Here is a 20,435-nt window from a genome sequence, read left to right as displayed (position 1 = left end):
ATTGTCATATTGACATTAATTTGTTGCAAGATGAGGATGGTCTCCCTCAGATCTTTTTTTCTTTCATATACCTCCTCATCTTTTCCCTTTTTGTCACAGCTGCTTGGTCATTTGTTCGCCAGGGGCTCAAAAAGATTATAGCAGATTTTTGGTAAACTTTTCACCGGGGTGTAAAGACATTAAAACATTAAGGCATAAAGTCCTGTAAAGCTGCTTTGAAATGATATACATTATGAAAAGCTTTATACACATAAACATGCATTGACATAATTGCTTTCACACTTAAAAATGTAAAAATACATTTAAAAATGATCAATATTGGCAAATGTGAATAATGTCATTCCAGTCTGCTTTCTTATTTTCCTCCAATGGGAGGATGGAATCTGCTTCAGTCTGTAGTCTCATATTGCATAATGACATAATCACATTACAAGCGTGTATCTTAAGCCACTTTCATTCATTTCTTTCCAGCTGAGCATTAACATTTTAGAAACCCCATCTTACCAAAGACCAATGTATTTATATTTCTGTGCTAACTATTTCTAACTTTCAATGCCTCAACAAGGCAACATAGAATGTCCATATCTAGCAGTATTTGCTCTGTTTTCACGTTGGGATACAAAATCCTGGAGATATTTGCATGGGCTTAGTTCAGAATCTTTGGACCTGGAAGTCCCTCATAACAATGCAAATTCAAATAAACACTGTTTTGAGGAACATAAAGAACAGCCGAATTAACTCACAGTTACTACAACATCCACTCCTTTCGTAAGCCTATATCATGCTTTCTAAATCTCTGGACTAATGTCCGCAAGTTTTAGATGCTCCACAGAGACGGTGCATGATGCTCAAAGCTTCATTTCTTCTTAATAGTTCTGGCTGAATCGTGACAGGTAATTAAATGCAGATGGATGTTGGTACTGGGATCAAGCGCCTCATAATTCCTCATTATCTTCTCAAAGCAGATATTTTCCCTCCGGAAACATTTCCCTCACTATTCCCAGTACTCATTCCTTACTGGCCCAGCTGCTGGGAGCCACGCCGTGAAAAGATGACTGACGTTAATGAGAGGTAACTATGGCATTTTATTGATGGTAAACAGAGAAAAGGAAATAACATAAACAGGTGTTATTGAGAGGTTAAAGAGAGAAATGTAAACGATGACACTAACTAAATGCCACAGTGTTGTTTAGCATTGATAGATTGCTTGGGGGTTATTAATAGGATAATAATGGCCTCTGATATTGATTGAATCAAAATGAAATGACTTCATATGATGAATAGCTTAATATTTTGTCATTTTCTTAGACGTTGCTTTTAACCTACTGGTACCAAAGTCATTTACAGTGGATGTTTGAAGCCATTTCTCTCTTAAGTGTATCATATTAAAGGGACAGTTCACCCAAAAATTTAAACTCTGTCATCATTTACTCACACTCATGTCATTTCAAACCTGTATAACTTTTTTTCTTCTGCAGAACGAAGATCATTTGAAAAATGTTGGTAACCAAACCACTGTGATACCCATTGACTTGCATTGCATTTGTGTCAATACAATAGAAGTCAATAATGCTTTAGATTACAGCCCGCAATTGTAAAATATGTTTAATTATATGGTGCATTGCGGGCTGTAATCTAAAGCGGCCATGAATCATTAAAAAACAACAAATGAAAATATATTAAAAGTGTTCAAATACATAATCTACCCTGAAGGTTTGTAATCTTTATTATTGTATATGTTTTAATGTTTACTTTTTAATCAATTGACTCAATTGAATTGAATTTGCAGGTTAAACTTACACAGCAACATGCGAAACTTCTATACTTGTCGTGTACGTTCTCAAAGTCTTTAACGTAAGTAAATGCAACAAAATTTCACTACTCGTGACCTGGTTTGACTGTAATGTGTCACAATGCTTTTCTCATCCTAACTGTAAACACTACCTATATCTTTACATTGTTTTTATATCATTTAATAATTTAAAACCTAGCAAACTTTTTTTGTTGTGAATGTCAGACAATAACTGTTAGACAACAGCATTCATACATTTTTAAATGTGGCTTACTTTAGTGTCCAAATACTTGTTATGCAATGTGATATATCTGTGGGTATACTCTTCTGTATCAAAGAGGAAAACACCACACTATGCATGTGTATCTTCCAAAGTGTGCCATGTTTCATTGTGATAATGATGGTTCTTTGTGAGTGAATGCAGTATGGAGGAACACACACGGCAGGTTGATTTGTTTTTGTGTTGTGTGTGCCATTATGCAGTGCTCATCTGTTTGAGTTAGCCTCCTCTAGAGAGTCCATGTGTCTGAGTTTGATGCCAGTCTCTGAGGTGAATCTCACAATACCTAAATGGGTTACAAGCCTGAAAACCTTGTTTTTCAAGTCAAGGGAAGAAAGAGACTAGAAATGAAAAAGTAGCACACCATATGGTCCCGTATTCCAACCAAACATGCTCGGTCATCATCACTCTCTGAATTGGAACGTGGGGGAATGTATAACAATAAGACAGAAATGTTCTGGTTTGATCTCTACAGTTATAGGCTCTTTACTAGAATTGATATACTGTCTGTATCTCTTTGTGTCATGCAAACAGCTTTCCTTCCATAAAGTGCATGGCTCGGTTTTAATAGTTTGATGTATAGTTTGACATAATGCTTCTAACATCTTAAATCTGTAGCATACCAATAATGGGCAAATATATATAGTATATGCAGTATGTAGTATATAAAACATTTTATCTCACTTTATCTATCTTGAGTGTTTTTTTTCTTATTGCAGTGCATTCTGGGATTGGATTCTCAATATGGGATGCATGCAATGCTGAAGTAAAAAAAGGTAAAAACTTTTTTAGCAGAAAGTATTGATGTAAAGTAATGTTTGTAGCACAATAGGTTAAAATCATAATTTACATACCTTTATTGTATTTTTCAAGTTTATTGTGTTGATAAATAAGATAAAAATAAATGCTGCAAAAGTTTATTGTTCATGTAGTTCTATTGCATTAAAGAGTTCATCGAAAAATGACAATTCTGTCATCATTTACCCACCCTCTTGTCATTTCTATCTTCTGCAGAACACCAAAGAAGATATTTTGAAGAATGTTGGTAAACGAACAACGGAGGTACCCATTGACCTTCTGTGTTCTGCAGAAGAAAGTAAGTCATACACGTTTGAAATGAAAAATAATAATAGAATTCTCCTTTTTGGGAGAAACCATCCCTTTAAATAATGTGGACAAATTGAGGCTTCTTGTAAAGTGTTACTCAAAGCGTTTTTCAGTGACAAAAAGCTATCAAACCTGAAAGTCTTGTATATTCGACGTCATCGAAAGTCACTTATTTGCAGAGAATTTCAAGCGATGATGCCTGAGCATCAGTGTCTTTACTGGGGGTTTAAATCAAGCGAGCACATCGGAGAGCGCAATTGTTTCTCCGCGCTCCATAAATAACCAGGGCATTGGCTCAGATCTCTGAAGGGCTCTGCGGTTGGGGACCCTGGAGTCAGTGCTGCAGTTTGCGTGCTGCATAAGCAAAAATACATGCATTCAAAGCGCATCTCTCGTTTTTCGCTCTATTTTTCTACGCCCTCTTTCCATTCCTCATCTCTCTGCCTTTGATGTGCTAAACAATTAATGATTTTATTCCCAGTTCACTTCTGTGGCTCATTCCAGGGAATCTGGAGGGACAGACAATGTTTCCCAGTTCTGTGTCCGTAAGCTCGAAGGGACTCTGAAAAACTTTTGGGGGGGGAATGTTTGGGAAGTTATTTAAAGCAGGTTTTGACATCCGGGTTTTGATCAAAAGTGGATGTCCACGGTCTTCTGTTCTTTCTTCAAAGACTCAACCTCATGAATGGGCCAGTGTTGACCCTTCAAGACATGCTTATCTGTAGGCACACTTACAAATTGCATAAGAACACTGCTTTTCACATTTTTTGACTTGATGTGATTTTTTGGTACCTTTGCAGGCAAAAGGATGAAGTAAACGAAAAGTCATTTATATTTTTTAATCATGATAAGACCAGTTATTCCCTTTTAAACTGTGTTGGGTTTGTGAAATTGAGAAATCTGTCTTAATAATGAATCTTTTATATCAGAGGTTGGCGAGGCCATTACACGCTGATATTTCCAAACAGTGACAAAGTGTGTGAAACTGAAGCAATAATCAAGATTAATGCATATGATTTATTATTCTATAGTAAATAATGGAGTGAAATAGAAGTGTATTTTGGATTTATTATCTGCAATATACTGTATTTCAAAGCCAAAGCAATTGTACACAAAAACTGGAAAGTGATTTTATTTTATTCGGTTATTTGTGATTGTATAAAAAAACATATGCACCTTACTATTTTTATACATACATACATACATACACACACACACACACACACACATAAATATAGATACACACATACTGTATACATATATGGGTCATTGACAAATACGCCGTACATGTGTCCTATGGTGTAACATAGCAACATTTTTGAAAACAAACTGTTAATATATTATTCATATTTATAATATAAAATAGCATAAGAGAGATTTATCTTTGTTGTTAGTTTTTTGCTAAATTTGCAAAAGTTTATTTGTAACTACCCATATTTCTATATATGTGTATTAATGCGTATTGTGGTTATTTTTGAAATAATTCATGGTTGTTAATGAATGTCAGTTTGGGGCAGGTTGTCACGTTTTAACATCATACAATTATCAGTTATAATATTTAAGCCCCAAGTTTTTTGTATGTTACCTATTCTATTTTTTCTGTTTCACGAATTGTTTTATCTCATAATTGTTAGACTTGTTAAAATTGTTAAAAACTAGCCTGCCTTATGTAGTTCTTACAAATGCTATACGTTCCCTCACCATTTGTTGAGCCACATAATCATAATTCATTATATTACCGCTGCTATTACATATGTCTCTTTTATTCAGACACATGGAGCACATTTCTAATACCCCCGTGGCAATTTCACAAGCCATTTCTCCCTTAAGATGTAAAGTTCTCAAGACTTTAATAATTTCAGACGTATTAGAGCTGGCCCATGGTTCTAGTCAAATCCCATTCTTAATGGAAGAGAATAATGTAAATTTTCCATGTAGAGACAAGCATGCCTAATAGTCGTCTAATTTGTCTGATATCTACACTTTTACGTTTTCTGGTCCGTTTCCAATAGCCGCTGCGGTGTCCTGCCTCATTGCACGATATATTAGATGGTAATAGTTGAATTGGTAATAGTTGAGCACGATCCTGGGAGAGACAACGGCAATGTTGCCCACAAACTATGGTCGATAATCAGCCTCTTTGTATACCGACCGGTTAAATTGATTTTCTGAGGCAAAACAGCTTGTGCGTGAAATACCCGTGTGCCCACGACCACACACTCACAGAATTCAGGAGGAAGGAGAAGAGCTGCATGTGGAGAACAAATACAAAGATGCTTTTGAATTTCACACTGAACTTTTCTTCAGTCATAATGGCAGAAGAGGCTTGTTTACATGTCGTGCGTACGCTTTAGTTAACAAAGGGGCTTTTGTTTGATAATCAGCAAGGGATTAGCGCAAAAATATTAAGCACTTTTATCTACCGTGCTTTATATACTTCAAAACCTCCAGCTATGTCACTCTTCTTGAAACTTGCACGGAATCGTATCTAATGACCTGGATTTTATCTTCAGTTTTTCCTGAAATGCTGGTTGTGTTCTTTTATGTTCAAAGCGTGTCACAGACCAACCTGTATTAAGTTTCTTCTTGAAATCCAGTGTAACGTTTGTATTAATGTTAACACCAAAACGGTTGTAATTTTTGACCCTTAGAATTAAACAGGTAATTTGTTTCAATAAAGACTCAAATTACATGTTAAATGTGAAACAGGCCCTCATTGCACTGTTGGACCATATATTATTGTACTTCATCCTTTTTTTTTTGCAAAGCTTTGAGATGTGCCTTAAACTGTAAAGGTCAGACTGAAATGATTAGGCTCCTTGTTACAGAGTTTTGCAGCTTTGTTTTAATAAATAGGCTTTTTATCAGTTTTAAATAAGTTCTTTTGTCCAGCATATCACAAGCAATGCCAAGGTCATAGGTTTGATTCTCAGGGAATGCATACTCATGACATGTACAGCTTGAATGCACAGTAAAGGGATGTGTTAGGGCACTTCTCCATCTCTTTCTCTGCGTGGATCATGCTGTGGTCACATCTGTCCATGCAGTGAAGCAGCAGACGGTCAGAACCCTGCAGAGAGGCCTAAGCATCCAACAGCTGGGTCAGACTAAACTCGCCACTCATCAAATTAACTTCGATTTGAGCGTGCAGGATTTTCTGGTCTTTCACTGATAACGATAACTGCTATGCGCTGTTCTGCATGGAATATAATAATATCGGTTTTCAGAATATTAATATTAAGCAGTTAGGTGTTGTTTTAGAAAGTTTTTTCCTTTATAAAAAGTTGATTAAAGTGTGCTATTAGTATAATTCTTTTAAACAAAAACGTTTTTAGTCTAGGTTTTACTTCTAAGAAATATGCTTTATGTATAGTATAGCCAATAAAAGTATACTTTTATAAACTGTGAAATGGACCAATTTAGCCTTGAGTGGTATTAAAATAGTTAACTTAAAAGTATACTAGTATACAGAAAAAAAGTTTAAAAATATGCTTGATCTTTGCTGGAGTATACTTGAAGTACATATTTTTTGTAAGGGTTTAGTGTTAGTCCAACCTGATCTCACGGGAATTGGTAACTATTTTACAAGGTGGCTAATTTGTATGAATTCGTATGTTGTGAATCGTACAAAAATGAACGATGACTAGAAAAAAGCAATACTGAAGCCCTACCCCTAACCCCGCCCCTAAACCTATTCATGAGATCGTACAAATTCATATGAATTAGGCAAAATTAGCCACACCGTAAAATGGTTACGTTTTTGCAGTGAGATTGTGTTGGTTAGTCACTGCCAGAACCAAAAACAGAAATTAACAGAGTGATTGGTATGATCTGTGGCTTTAAATGCTAAACTAACCAACAAAAAAGGGTAAGACTTCACAAGAGATTATTATTAGATTAACTGGAAACTTTTCGTAAACATTTTTTTCTGAAAACACAATCTGAGATTCACATACAGTATATGTCCACTCCCACGTGCCGGTTAGATCTCAGACACACACATCAATAGCAGTGTAATGATAAATGAGTTTGGCTTTGAAATGATGAGAGACTCTTGCAGAGTAGATGAGTTCAAATTGAGGTTAAAGTTGATAGCAGAAAACTATTGGACTGAAAAGTGTGGCGGCAAGATGACTAGAAGAAATGACAGAAAGAGGGAGAGACCACCTTATGAGCAGGTACAATACATCTGCTTTCATGCTTAGAAAGTATGTGAAGTTAAAGGTGAATGTTTGTGTGAAATCAAGCAGTGACTCGTTTACAACTCATTTGACAGGTTAAGTGATTTTTCAACATGTCTGTCGATTCAGAGTGTAACCGGACTGTACAGTATTTCTTCCTCTTTTAAGCTTAATTGAATGTTTGAGTTGTTTGCTCAATATCTTCACTACGGGGAAAACTCAGTTCTGATTGGTCTGTCACACCATCCAGCGGTCTGAGAGTCCTCAATAATGACTGCACAATCAGGAATCTAATTGGACTATTCACCAGGGCAACGTTACCCGTGTTTTACATAACAAAATAATAACGGATACATTTTTCTATTTCAAATCTTTCTTTTGTGCATGCTTACTTAATGTCACAATTAACAAACTGCTTAACGCAGTGGTTCTCAAACTTTTTCGTTGTAAAAAAAACTTTTCCCCCCTTTGTGTATCGCTTTGCCCCCTACCCAAAAATGAAAACTTATTTAATTAAACTTAGAATTTAAATTAAATAAAAAAACATCTTTAGTTACACAATGCTGTAACAACAGTTCTTTTGGTTGGCGGTCTTATTTTCTGATGTTTGATTACATAAAATTAAATTCTATATTTTATAAAATGCCACAAAATCTGTGGCCAACCTGAATCCATCTTGGGGCCCCCAGTTTGAGAACCACTGGCTTAATGTTCAGACTGCTTTGTAGATTATGTTTCCTGCAATCCTAAACCTTTTTATGAAAGAAAAAATTATGTTGAAAAATCTGCCGTAAACATTGGTAGTGTTTAGCAATCATGATGAAATTGGCAGATGATGTCATCGTAATTTCATACTGAATGGTGTCTTCTCTCATACTGTACGTCAATTTGCAATGTAAAATGTTAGAGTTGGAAGCCTCTCTAGATGTTCTGTGTATTTTTCAGCTTTTATAGAGCGTGTTTTTCCTTCTCTGTCTGCAGAAGGATTTAGTTCATTATAGCAATTTGACTCTCACGGGGTATGAATGAAATAAGCAGGCAGTATTCAATAAAATCATTTGTGCAGTTGGATTTTGGGTTGGATGACTAGTTAAATATGTCTTGGTCATGTGAGATTTGAAGCATTACAAAGGTCGGTGCAATTTCTCAACATATAATTTAATAATAAAAATCTAAATCAAATAAAAACCTGCAATAATCCTTCTGTCATTCATTCATCTGTTGAGATTCGTGTTATGTTTAAAGTCCCACTGCAATGCCTTGGAACGCGCAGCATTATTATGATAATTACAACTGAAAATTGCAGAGAGCACGAGATATATCGAAGGCCCCGCCCCCCTTTTAAAAAAACAAATAGCGTTTTATTTACGACACAGTCAGCCTGGGGTGTATTCCAGAAAGCTAGTTATGTGACATACCCGGGTAAGTTTAAGGGTTAGTTAGCGGATAACCCCAACTTTCGGTTCCAAAAACGGAGATAACTTTCAGGGTATGTAAGTAACCATAGCAACTTACTCTCTGAAGATAACCTGCTCCGGAGCAGGTTATGTTCCAGGGTTAGTTCATTTGAAGGAAATGTTACTAAGCTTTAGGGGTTGCCTGTGCATGTGTGCGTTTTTGATGAGCGTCAAGTGGGCGTGAAAGCACAGATTACATATAATATATTATAATTTTACAGCAATAATACAATTACATTTCCAATCTCACCCATCGCAATTCAGCATTCACAACATTTTTTTTTATTAACTTTATTATTTAACCTTTTAAAATGAAATAATCTTTAATGAGGTTGATTAAACTTACCCTTCAAATGGGTTCTGGAACCGACATACCCCGAGTAAGCATGATTTGGGTTAATCAACCGAGAGTTCAGGGTTTAGCTGACGGTAGTAAATTAACCCTGCTTTCTGGAATACACCCCTGGCAAAGCTGCATTTAACAGTGTGATAGCCACAGTTGTCATGATTCTGCCTCATCATGTCATGTTTTTCTTGCTCTAGTGGCAGGATCATGGCAGAGCCTCATGTTTTGTGTGGAGAGAGGCATGTTATTGTTGGTTCTGACATAACATGCGCTCTCTCCAGTCTCGTCTTTGGCCCCGCCCCTATCGTTTCCTCATTATTGATTGTTAATGATTTCAAGAACCGCACCTGTTCCCCTCTTGATTTGGTTTCCTATTTAATGCCCTCATGTTTGCTGTCTTGTGCTGATTCATTTTGCTTGTATTTCATGTATGACGTTTCTTCACTTATTACTGTGTGGATATTCCAGTCGAGTCAAGCCAAGTCTAGTCTAAATAGTTATAGTTCATGTCAAGTGTGTTTTAGTTTAGTCCTGTCAGTTTATCGTGTCCTGTCGAGTCAATTTATTATTATTCCTTGTCCGTTGTTGTTTACCCCCTCGTGGGTTTCTGTTTTGTGTTTTATTTTATAAATAAACTCTTTGTTTTCCTGTCCACCGCTGTCTGCACCTGGGTCCTCATTCCTGATCATGACACACAGTGGTGTAAAAGTCTATTGAAAAGAATAGGAAGATCAGTGATACCAGTGATGTGTCATTTGAAGCTTGTTATTTGCGTTGGTGAGTGACACTGGCGTTTGTCTTCTCCTTTATTCATCAAGGATGCGCTGTCCGAACTCTTCTGTATAGTCTTAACATTCAGTGTAGACTTGAAACGGGTCAGATTCGTTTTGTTTTCTCAGCGGATTTGAGCGTATGACCGTGATATCATGTCTCTGAACCGGAGGACACTCACGTGCAACCGCTCGCGTGACACTAACGTGAAATTAAGATTTTAATGTTATTGTTTACACTGTCTGGGTCATCCCCCATCTCCCATCTAGTACATAATGCGTCATTCACCATAGGACATAATAAATGTGCGAACAAGTGGCTGATTTGAGGCGCTGCTTCCACAGCTCTCATAGTGAAGGGGGTGGGACTCTTCGGATTCTACAGCGGATTTGATTGGACAAGAATTTTGACAAGAGGCTGAAGTGTAGCGTGATGTCATGGGATTTTTAGATTTTTTTGAACACTTATATCTTCCAAATGGAAATTTTGTCAGCGCGTATTATTGACGTCCTTAAGGCTAACTTATTTTTAATAAAAGGAAAAAACCTTTTTGATTTCACTGGGGCTTTAAAGCGGTATACTCAGATGTGGATTTAGATCCAGATGTAGATTAAGGGCCTTAGATCCAGACATCACTACAGTCACTGTGACTGTGTGTGTGAGCAGATGTCCATACAGTATGATTGGAAGAGCTCAGACCATGCCTCAGATGTCTGTCTCACTGTCGATGTGAGAACAGTATGTTGGCAGACATACACTCCAGACACACACAGCTGTTTTGACCGTGAAAATGGGTCGAAAGGGGAGGATGCGATAAAAACTAGTGAAACAGCAAAACGGGCTCCAACGGTGATAGGGGAGCTCAGCATCTTCCCAGGTCATCAATCACCCCTTCAGGGGTGTAAACTAGCCACCTGTGGGTTACCAGACCAGATGCTAAACTGCTGCCTCTACCTCCCATCACACCAGTCACATGACAGAACGTTGGCACAAACAGGCAGAGAGCAGAAATATCAGAAGAATAGCTGGTCATTTAAATGCGATATGCTGTATGCGGCAAGTAATGAGCGTCTTACATACTGGAGGTTCATTGTGTATTTTCTTGTATTTTCCTGGCTCCCCTTGGCGTATTGCCTGTATCTCATGGATTTTAGCTTGCAGTCTGAGATAAGAACAGAGGAGAGTTAATCCACAGAAAGATATCGGAGTGAACGGGTAGAGAGGAAGATAACCTCAGGCCTTGAGCTCTAATTCCTCAGTAATTGGAGGACTACTGCGCTCTTAGCCGCTCTGATGCTAGTCAAAGCAAAGCACCTCTAAGATCTCTACATACGGCTCAAAGAACCCAAAACTGGATATTTCACGTCACAGGTGCTGCCGATAAAAAGATGCGCTGATTCCTCAACCAGGGGTGCTTGTATCCCCGGGGGTACTAGGAAAGATTTTCATTTGGCTTTGTTAAATCTTAAAAACAGACATGAATTCTTAAAAATAATATGAGGGCTATTGAAAGATTAAGGTTGAAATGTGTCATTTTTGTTTCATGTCTTATCTCAACTAAATTATTTAAGACAGGTGTAAGTAAGCCATTGGTACGTTAAATCAATTGAAAAGGTAGTGGCTATCAAAACCTAAATATTTTGCCACAACGTCCAGCAGAGTTACTTTACAATGAGTTTATTTTCCAAAGCACAGAGCGGATTAAAATCAGCAACACATATAATTATATCAAAACAAAATCAGAAAATATTTAATTGTGTCTCAATCACAAAACCCTTCCAGTGCACAGAACAGAATAAACGCAATGACACGTAATAGGATCTTTGAAAAGACAAACCTTTCGTCAATTACACTTCAGCTTAAGCATAAAATCACACCACTAGAGAACACAATCCAGGTAACATCCATAATTTATATTCAGCTGAAAAGATGCATGGATATGTGGCAGAATAATAGTTTAATTGTTCACAATGTACTTTGAAAATCAATCAATAAATAAATAAGCCAATAATCATCAATTCTGTCTGACTGTTGTTGATAAAATTATCAGTGTCCCAACGTTTACAACATTAAAATCCTACAACGAATTTGACTTACTAAAATACTCTCATACATTTTTTTGAAGAGCAGCATGTGGAAATTTTAACAACAAAACGCGTGAAGCAAATGTTCAATGCAAGAGGGACGCTCATGGAAGCCGACTTGCCGAGCGGCACGCTATGCTCTGGCGGTCGAGGAGAATTGTGGGAAAACGCGTCACGCGGCAAACGCTCGCGGCAAACGTATGTTGCTTTTTTGAAAAAAAAATACAGGAGTATATTAAATATACAATAACAAATTACTATTGACCACCCCTGTCAAGCTACCAATAGATTTAAAAAATAACTATTAACTATTCAATGTGACTTGTGTGCTGAACTATATTTCATGTCTTCTGAAGCCGTGTGAGAACTCTGTGTGAGGAACATATACAAATTTTAGTTGTATTTGTGAATAATCTTGAGCTGTTAACTTGAGAACCGCAAGAAAAGCCTATAAATCAGTAATGTAATAACTTGATCTGTTATTAAGTTTTCTTTTGGGATGAAACACTACACCACCTCATTTCTGATATGTACTAATGACCACTTTTCACAATCTAATCAATTCCAGTTTAATAAACCAAGCCTCTTACTTAGATGTATTATCATTGATGCTATTTTATCGAGAAAAATGGCATGTTTATTAAGTTTTTAATAGTTACTTCAAGAATACATAATGAATGGCTTCTCTTTTTTCTTTAGAACTTGGAAGTACGATTGAGGCCTGCAGGACGTGTCTGCAGTTTCCGGGGTCAAAAGTGGAGCTCTTTGGAAAAGGCCCAGGTACCTACATTGCTGTCAGCCTCACAGTCAGGGTCCTAATGGACTTTCTCGAGCTTTTGTGCCTCTGGTTGTAAAAGTAATCTTCTGCAGCAGGTTTGTGGACAGATGGTTCTGTGAGCGCAGGTCTGAATGTAGGGGCGAGGTTAGACTCGAGTCGGAGTATGTGCGCATGAGAGAGAAAGGAAATGAGTCTGATTGTGACGCTATTGTGTGTGTCTGTGGATGGAAGGCAGTGTTATCACAGAATGTGTTACAGTAGCTTAGCTCACAGGCTTTAGCTGTAGACCAGACGTCCAGTGTGAAGCAGGCACTCTGTTCCAATCATTGGCTTCTCAGAAAGAACGAAACTCTAGCCTGTGGGCACATGGTCTTACTCACAGCAACTTCGCTTCAAGGGGCTACGCGGCCAAGTGTAATAGATCTAAAACCCAGCACTTAGCTTAAACTCAGCAACTTGGCATATCTGTGACAGCGTCTATGCTAATGCTGCATTCCATTCAATCAGCAATGTTGGAATTTACATCTTCCTACTTGGGAAAAGTGCAATAGAACGTCTCTTGGAATCTCAAATTCAATGAGTCGTGCTTGTTTAATGATAATCAGCCGTGTTGTTCGGTGTTGTTCTTTATGTTTTTCCGCTTGTTAGGCAATGGAGCATGTTTATACAGTAGATAGAAGCTGGAGATGTCAGGAAGAATTGAACTGAGCACAGCTTAAAAATGTGCAAACTGTTCGGTTGCAAATACTGAGGTGTCAGACTGGCATGCATTTCACATTGCTACTTTTCTCCTGCTTGTGTTTAAATATATTTCTAAAGGCCAGATTTACTAAACAGGGCAAAATAGCACGAGAGCGCAATTTCAAAAAAGTGCAGATGTGAGTGGAAATGTCTGCCAGTGATTTACTAATAGGCGCAAAATCTATATATCTATCTATATCTATATAATAATGACAATCTCAAACTACCAAGAGCTGCGCAAATTGGTGCAAGGTTTAAGACATTACAACTTTTTTCAGTCGTTACATAGAGTTGCAAATACCAGTACAATGACGATCGCAAACCTTATTAAATCGTGTTGTGTGATTCATTTAAATACGCTCCTCCCATAAAGTTTGCATCTGAAGAGGAAACTCCTACAAATGCATATAAGGTCAGTCCCAAAAACAGGCCTTTTCAGTGCTAATTTTCACTGCTAATTTTCACTGCGTGTCTTTAATAAATACCAGCAGTAGTTTTTTTTACGCCAACAGAGGTATTCGCGCAGCCGCAAGCTGTTAGTAAATCTGGCCCTACATGTTTCAAATATACATACTAAATAATGTAATAATATTTGTCAGTATATAAGTCAGTAGTCACATTTTGTAAAAGAAAATGTGCAATTTGAAGTTTTTAATTCCTTATAATACAGACTGCTAACACACAATATCTAAAAGCAGAATTTAATAAGAATAAAATTGACCTAATTAGAACATTTCTTCATAATATGTTTTTCATTTCAAATCCAGATATTGTTATATTTTTTCATTGAGCGAATATTTAATATTCCTATGTATTTATAAAGCTTAATTCGCAAACATTTTTCTTTCATAACCAGCAAAAATTACCTTAACTCTTTTTCTAGAACCATTGATCCTCGTGCCTCCTACATAGTGTGTTAAGTAATAGTTAGTCAAATAAGTAATTGTCCCAATACTTAGTGTTGAATGATATACTGTATAAAAATAGGAATTAACATATTACCAATGTGCTGTCATAAATAGGGTAGGAAAGTTGGAAGAGCGTATGATCCCCTTAAAATGCTGCCTCTCTACTAGGCTCTGAAGGTTTGCAGTGGGTATGTGAAGAAGAATAGCTGTCATCAGAAGAAGCTGATAGAGCATTGCCGTGCGTTTAAAATTGTTTTTCTCTCAGGTCTGTTTTTACCCGTAAATCTATTTCAGCGCTTCCCCCCTCTAATAAAAGGCCTTGGCTTCATCTTGAGCTGATTTATCTAGTTTTTCTGTAAATGTGTCAAATATTCTCTTGTTTTATCCAATACACGTGTATGTGGGTGTTTTGTAATATTTGTAAATATAGGTATCTGTCGAGTCAATGGTTCAGATCTTAGATCTTAGATCTCATTTCTTTGTGCCAGAGGATGATTTGCACTACTTGAGTTGATTCCAGTCCTCTTGGTTCCAAGACGATTTGTTTCACTATAAAAAAAAATGCAGAAAAATGCAAGAGAAATTTTGGCTCATACCATGACCTGAATATAGTTGTTCCAAAAGAGGAAATGTTTCTTTAATCATTATACAATTTTTCCATTAACTTATAAGGTTATTTAACATATTACAGTGATGAGCCAACCTCTTTAATTCAAAAATCTATATATGCTGAGCATCAGTGGGCATGTTGACCCTAATGAGTAAGTGGAAAGAAAAACTGCAAAACTCTCGAATTTTCCCAATAATTATGAGCAAAACACATTTAATGCATAAGGTCACGTTTTATTTTTTCAGGAAACATGCATACTGCAAAAATGTATAGCTTGAATGCAAGTTAATAAAAGTGTCTGCCAAATGCATAATACTTTGTTGACACAAAGTATTATGTATTGTATTATGTAGTATTGTGATTTGCAAAGCTTTACCTAAACCAGCTAGCATGTGCAACCACTAAACATTTTATTTTGGGGAGATTCTCTGATTTTTTTTAAGTTATAATGAATAAAAGCTTTACAAGCAGTTCGGAACCCAGATCTCAATTGCATGAAAAGAGTTTCATCTCTTGTCAAAATCATTGTTGTTTCTGAGCACGTTTTCACATGCGTGTCAGTGTGAGTCACTCACAGACGTGCTGTTTTCCAATTGTGTATTGCGATCTCACACAAGGTGCATTTTGGGGTTATTTTGCCTGATTTGAAATGTCAAAGCACTGCTTGATCTCTGAGCGTTAAAGTCATGTTTGGATTCTCCTTTGCATGTAATGACCAAATATGACTTTGCCGAGATTCAAGACCACAGCATGCTTCCAGTATCTCCCACATTAAAAATGCATTACGTCCTGCGATTTCGCATTTCACTCATAACAAAAGAATAGGCATTTTCTATTACTAAATAAAAGCAGCAGACTAATGCATTGTTTTTTAGCAGCACCATAGGGTAGGGTATATGAATTTTGCAAAAGAAGCTGTAAGAGCCATTTCTCAGTCTACTGGGAAAAAGACCACGGGCTTATATATAAAAGTTGAGTGCTTAGCCGCATTTTTATTTCTCGTGCTAAAGCAGGCGGGATTTTCATTTAGATGTCTAATTAATTCTAAGGCTCATTTGACCTGAGAATGTGCACACACATCAGAAACGCAAATGACAAGCTTGAGTGATAAAGGCTGTGGTCTTGGCAGCACTGCTATTGCTAACAGGCCCAGCACAACATTTTTATGGATGGGTCCTCGTTTCCCCAAGCCTCATGAATCCTCTCCCACATAGAGTACTTTGGATGACACGCATTTGTTACTGTTTTACTGCTGCCTCGCCACAATGTACCGTGAGCAAAATTTGAGAACATAATTATTTTGTTTAAAGCAGCCAGATCCCTCGTGCAAATTATTATGTATTTCAGCACTTTGGAAATCCGCAGTGGGTCGACAACGTGTGAAATTACCTTTTCAAAAATCCGGTGCCACCACGCAACGTGGATAGCTCCCGTGTGTTTCCGAGTAAAGAGCGTCCGCTTATTCGCTTAAATTGTGATATTACATGCAGCTCTCTTCTCGGTTTCAGGTTTTCGTCTTCAGTCACCCGTGGGGTCTTAGAGACCAGATTCCTGGCACCAGTCTCTGGAACAGGAGTGTGGTCCGCTCACTGAGTTGATTAAAATGGCAGAATGGTTCTCCTGGGAAGAGCGGAGATAGTTGCCTTATTCCGTCCCGTACTGACCCCTCCCCTTAGATTTTCTCCCGCACATGCGTGTGTACTCCTTTACTGCCTCATTCAGAGAGCTGTAAAGTTCCAGTGCTGTGGGATCCCCGTACAGATGTGCGCTAAATGACCCGCAAGGCTCTGCTCTTGTTTCTCCCTGAAATAACCAATTCATTACTACTGAGACAACGCTTTACCCTGCGACTGTGAAAACACTGAAATTCAAATACAGCTGCAATAGCGATAGAATTTTTACCAGTGGCCATTGCGTTCCTTCTGCCTTCACATTTAGATTTTCTTATTGGCTGATAAGAACAGAAAAGAGACCTACTTTTTGTTTGAAAGCTTTTTCGAAAACTTTTCATATATAGGGCGAATTCATTAAACCGACTATAGCATGAAAAAAAAACCTACCAATTACAACCAAAAAGGGTTTAAAGCCTTTCACAAGAGGTCCATTGTAAGTTAACTTCTGAAAACTACTTTAATTCTCTAGTTCTTGGAAAGAAAATCTGTGTAATCGTTCTTTGAACTACCTCAAAGAATTCAGTTCGGGGAACCCATAATGTACGTAACATCAGTAAACATAATGTGTTTCTGGAAATGCAAAAAGGTCAAGTACTCATAGTAAACAAATGATTCTTGATAAGAGGAGGCTGCTTCGATACATCAACGTAAACACATTTACCTTTCACGTAGGGAACAAGAGATTAAGTCCTGGAGGTCATGCGAGTGTTCTTCCTTCCTGTCTTGAATAGACGCATTGAATGTGTTGAAGGCCTCTCTTCTGTAAACTTACCCTCCCGTTCTGTGCACACATGATCAATCAAAGCTTAAGACCAGCTGAGGCTTCACTTAGGTTCTGTAGGAGTCCCATTTTCACCCAGAGCGATTTCTATACATGTCACATGAACGCTTTGCTTCGAGATGTACACGCTTTCTCTTAAGACCCAGGGCTAATTTCATAGGCTGGCAAGTCGCGACAAAACACACGTGCGTTTCAGTGCTCCGCAGATGTGCCGTTTACGAACAGTAATGGGATGCTCATTGACAGTCTTGGCAGGATGAAGCATCTGCTCTGCTCACGGGCTCCACAGGGCTTGAAGGAGATGTCTGTCACGCTCGCTATTAATGAGACTTTGTTTGTAAATGCTTGATTCCTGCTAATTATTAGTACACAGAGCTGCTTCTCTCTGGAGCGCTACAGAACGAAGTAGTGACTGCGTTTTGGTTCGTGGTCTCCCAAAGCAACTTGTTGGTTTAATAAGAACGCCTATTCAACAGCAACCTCTGAGAGATCCATCAGAGGTCACGGGCAACGGGAGGAAGATTTTGAAGCACATGAAAGTATTCCGTCGCTGACTGTCGAATCAAAATAAATTGTTGTACAAATAATATCTGAACAAGATCATTAGAGAGTTCCTACAGTGAGCGCGCAGGTTGCGCGGGCTGTGCTGAAACAGCAATTGTGTTTTACTCGCCATGATTCATTTATACTCCGCGTATTGTTATGCGCGTGACAGCACAGTTAGTTTTATTGATGACGGTAAGAAATGCTTGCTGTCTTGTTTGTACTTCACCAGCAAGGATGTATCAGTAGCTCTGTTTTAAAACCTAGTGAGCTACCTCGCTGTCTTTTTTGTCTTTATAGGCAGCTGCTTTTTAACAGGGAGTTCAAACCGACAGCAATTTAGAGCGACAAAACGACCAGAAGTCATTCATTTTCAATTAGGCTTGCGATTTGGGGTGACATGACTAACGGTGACCGTTGGCAGGGAGGGTTTAGCATCATGCAAATGCGCAGCGGCACGACGCTGCGACTGCTGATGGGAAGGAAGACGGCGAAGTTCACACAATCTGCCGGGTGATGCAATTGGATAGCAGTCGAGTAGAAATACCTACTATAAAGCTATTTGATTGAATCACTGTCAGCTTAAACGTTCCTAAGGGCAACAAACTGGAACCTTATAATGGACTGATTTGAAACGCTCCACACGGGCAGAAACCCTTTTAAATATTCAATAACACATCGGCACATGAAAGATTCGACTGATGTTCTTGCCATGTTGCTAAGTTAGCGTTACACTAATATGCATAATGGATGCATAGAATAAATATTAGGTAAAATTGGATTTTGATTACAGTACATTAATTGCTTTTAATAGAATATATAATTGTTATCAAAATTCTGTCAACTTGTCTCGCTTTGATTTTATTGCTGAAATGCATTCTGGGAATTTCTTATCTATTATTGTTTTAATGGCTGAATTATATGAAGGAGTGTAAAGAAGCACCACAATCAACTGCCAGACCTCACTTTTCTTCACACACTTTCTCACACACACAGAATTTGATTCTACTAACTTACTTATTTGCGCCTGGAGGACTCATGCACTCCATTCTGACCTCTTACGGGATGCCTTTTGGCCCAAGAAAGAATTGCTCCTCTCTCTCTCTTTCTCTCTATTCTAACCCACTTGTATATCTAAATCTGCCCCCTAGGGGGATGTTGTAGCATGATTAAACTTTGGTTAGTCAAAGCAAAGCACAGAGCAAGATCTCTCCCCAATGCTCTCATTGGTAATGTTGATCTGTATTAGCAAAAGGCGGTGCGGACATATAACAGCGTTTAAAATTAGACCAGTTTTATAGGTTTTGCAGTAAAGGCACTGGTCAATTCAGCCTAGAATCAAGCAGTGCTTCAATTATGCATGACCTGGGGAAAGTGAGTTTCTATTAGTGGGTTCATGCTTTAAGTGTGTCATCCCTGTGTAGAAAAAAACCTGCAGTGGTATTCCTTAAATATATTTGTGTATGTATGTATAATATAGGAATTTGTATATTCCAGGTTATTACATCGTGCCTTGAATCCTGTAGCCAAATATCAAGGATTGGAAAGGAAATGGTTCTGAATATGGCCCTGATTTCTACACCCACAATCAGGAAATTGTAAAATATACCAGTCGGATGAGTTGTGTGATCTTTGACGACCTGCAGATGTAAGGTTTGCCTAGAAATTGATACGGATGTCGCTGCTCGCATCAAGATTTTTACAATGTGTAGTTATGCTGCATGCTAGCACAGATATTCTTCTGTTTCTATATTGAGAATATTAGATCCTGAGCTTGCTGAGGCATGAGTGAGCAGCTGCAGTGTGTTTCTCTGCGTGTGTGGGGGGGTATTTTTTGAGAACTCCGCTTCGGCGTACATTTTCCAATAATTTGAGGGAGGTATGACGCCAGAGCCGTTACTTATTTTCTCATTGTTGTGGCTGAGAGAACATATGTAGTTTTTCTCAGCGTGTTTTGATCTATCCATTTTCTTTTCAGGCTACCTGCTAGACTGGGATCTGAAGGTGCTGATGAGGGATTTCATTAAAGCAGCGCAAAGCAGTTACACTGTAGTTGCTGTGTCTTGGCTGGGCTTATAGAATGACCCGCGTTCGTTCGATAACAGTAGGCCTATATAAAGCAAGTCTATTTGCAGGTGAAAACCCAAGGAGACTTCTAAAATCCACATATACCTTCTACTCATCTAATTGTCCTGCCATGACTACAAATTACTATGTTGACCTTGAAGTGGTCTCTATCTCTCTCGCTCACTCATGCACAGTCCTCTCTTCTCTCTAACATACTTTCTATTTTCAGGCTTTTGCCCGGTCCTGGTAATCAGAATCAGAAAGAATCAGAAAGAGCTTTATTGCCAAGTATGTTTGCACATACAAGGAATTAGTT

Source organism: Triplophysa rosa, linkage group LG9, assembly GCF_024868665.1.
Source record: "Triplophysa rosa linkage group LG9, Trosa_1v2, whole genome shotgun sequence".
In the NCBI taxonomy this organism is placed as follows: Eukaryota; Metazoa; Chordata; class Actinopteri; order Cypriniformes; family Nemacheilidae; genus Triplophysa; species Triplophysa rosa.
The sequence above is the reverse complement of the archived record's forward strand: the minus strand, read 5'-3'. Positions refer to the sequence as shown.